At 36.6% G+C, this 2,722-nt stretch overlaps 1 long non-coding RNA gene across 1 annotated transcript in view; it reads right to left on the minus strand.

Moving 5' to 3' along the window:
* The window catches only part of LOC110301059, a 6,272-nt gene extending 5,634 nt beyond the window's left edge, over positions 1-638 (minus strand). The window contains exon 1 of the long non-coding RNA XR_002378669.1: positions 515-638. This is a non-coding gene — a long non-coding RNA (uncharacterized LOC110301059). The remainder of the gene's footprint in view (positions 1-514) is intronic.
* Between the last annotated feature and the right edge of the window lie 2,084 nt (positions 639-2,722).

A 2,722-nucleotide genomic window follows, 5' to 3' on the forward strand; every position in this document is an offset into this window, starting at 1 on the left:
CCTTGGTCATGGTGTCTGTTCACAGCAGTAAAACCCTAACTAGGACAATAGGTTTTAAATGATTCTTTGAAAGATCACCGTGCATATCAAGAAAGGTTACTTGGTACAATAAATATGCCTCTGTCTGGAATTTTAAAAGTATTATGACAGACGGGTGTTATGTAATAACTGGACTTACACCCACAAATGTTTAATCTGTCTCTCACCTTGCATAACTAAGTAACCATATCTTCTACCAGCTGGAGATGTGCTCATATCTACAGGACATGCCCAGTTAGACATTTATTTTTGCCATGCTGTAATTGTACTTTATAGTGAAAATAAGATTATGAGATAATTGACCCAGCAGGAGGAGGTAAAGAGGGAGGGAAGCTATTGGGGGCTTTTTGTAATGATGGAGCTTTATAATGCTGAAACTATTATTTCTTTTAGTAAAATAATAAAATCACTTCTCCTGTGATCAGAATTGTGACTGTATAAATAAAGATGGCTAGAGCTATTCAGGGCCACTTACTTGAAAGTCAACAGGTGCTCAGTGTCTTCACCCCTTCAGTGTCTTCACCCCTTCCCTGTCTCAGGACCTGAACCTTGCAACTGGAGCTGGTCTCCGGCACTTCACATCCACTATTATCCTGATACTAAAACCAGATAAAGACAACAAAAAAGAAACTACAGAGGAATTTTCCTGATGAACGTAGATGCAAAAGTTCTCACTAAAATACTTGCAAACAGTATTCAAGATCACACTAAGAAGATTGTGCATCACAACCAAGTGGGTTTCATCACACAGGTGAAAGTTTAGTTCAACATATACCTTCATGATTAAAGTTCTGGAGACATCTTGTAAATCTGAACTGGCAAACATTGCTTGTCTCTAGCTATTTACCATATGTTAAACCTAGAAAGTATATTTCTGTGAATAACTAGACTGTCATCTGACATGACCATGAGTTTGGTTGGCTGATTATTAAGTTGCATTTCTTAATTATACTGGAAAGTTTGTGATAGCAGCTTATAAAAGGACTGGAGCTAATCAGCATTTTAAAATGAGTTGTGTAGGTCCAATACCTTATACAAGAGTTGAAACATATATACCTAATATGTTGCATGCAACTATAATTTTAATTTTGTATTAATATACAAAGATCTATATCAATGTAAGATTTTTGGCAAATAGTAGCTCTATAGTTTAAAAGTAGATTCAATAATCTACCCACATTTCTAGTATTCCTAAATTATGCTTATATTCCCTTATGCTTATTTTCAACCCTTCTCCTACATAAAAAAGAATGATAGAAAAACATAGAGAAATCCATCCTTGAGTCTGACCTACTATACTTTGTTTTCTTCCTAATCTAGACCCTTAGCAACTTCAAACAAACTCTATTAAGCAACAATGAACATCCATAATCTACTGACTGACCACAAAACTATCTATCCCTCCTACCGGGAATGGGTGTCATTTTTTAAAAATTGCTTCCTGTTGATTTTGGATATGCTTTTGTTGTTGTTGTCATTGTTTGTTTGTTTTTTGGCAAGAGCAGAAAACACAAATTGGGAACTGGTCAAGTATTAAAAGAACCAGCTGCAAAAATTTGTCGTCCAGTCTCTAAATGATATAAAAAATGCAGGTTTAAATGAAGTCCTAATTGGAACAGGCTGTCAGGATGGACCAGGTGAGCTAGCTGCTTTGAAATTGTCCTAGAAGCAGGTTTTGATGAAACAGCAGCTGAGGCCGTCTGTGGCTAGATCAAGCTGGATGCTGAGATAAATATGTCTCACAATCCAGCATCCTGGAGGCTGACTCTAGTCAAGGACACCGCCTCAGTGTTCAGGCCGTAAGTTCTGTGAACATGTAAACTCTGACAAGTAATATACATGTCTGCAATAACATATGCTTGTAATGTGCAAAGTGTACAGACTGGTTAGAAATGAGTCTTTGGTCTTCGTTTGAGCAGGTGGAAGATATTTGTCTTTCTAATTCTACTTTTGTCTGTGAAGGTAAACTGCAATATAAATCTCTGTCTATACCATAGGAAAGGATGACATGTATTAGTAAGTCATGAGGACTCTGTAGCCAACATGATTTATTGGCTATGCATAGCTGAGGTCTGGATGGAGACATTTTCATGTCTCAGTCAGGCTCAGAGCTGTTCCCAAGTACATGTCTTGTCAGTTCTACCGATTTCTGTCTTCCATATGCAGCCAGGATCAGCCAAGTTCTCTCTGGGATCTCCCCCATCATATCTTTTCTCATGTATACAAAACCTCTTCCTCAGCTTCCACATTCCATGTCTTCCATTCTGAGGTTAGGTCATCCTGAATATAAACAGACTGGTAGAGTACAGCAGGTGCTTCCATAGACCAAAGTCTATCAGCTGAAGTTAGGTTTTGTTTATCAGAATTCAAGAAATTTAAAGTCAATAAAGCACTATCTCTGAGGAACTTTGTTACCCTTTCTGCTCTTTTAGCACCTCTTTTAAAGTATGATTTGATACCTTCACAACTATTTGTTCTATAGGATTGTGAGGTATACGTGCAGTATGTTTTATATTATAATATGTAAAAATTTGCTTCATTTTATTGGAGCATTGTCAGTCCTAATTTGTACAGATATTACCATAAGTTCCATAACTTCTAATATATGTATAATTGCAGAATCAGCTTTTTCAGAATTTAAAGTAGTTGTCCATCGAAATCCTTAATATGTGTCTATAGTATG

The sequence above is a fragment of the Mus caroli genome, chromosome 9 (assembly GCF_900094665.2).
Source record: "Mus caroli chromosome 9, CAROLI_EIJ_v1.1, whole genome shotgun sequence".
Taxonomy (NCBI): Eukaryota; Metazoa; Chordata; class Mammalia; order Rodentia; family Muridae; genus Mus; species Mus caroli.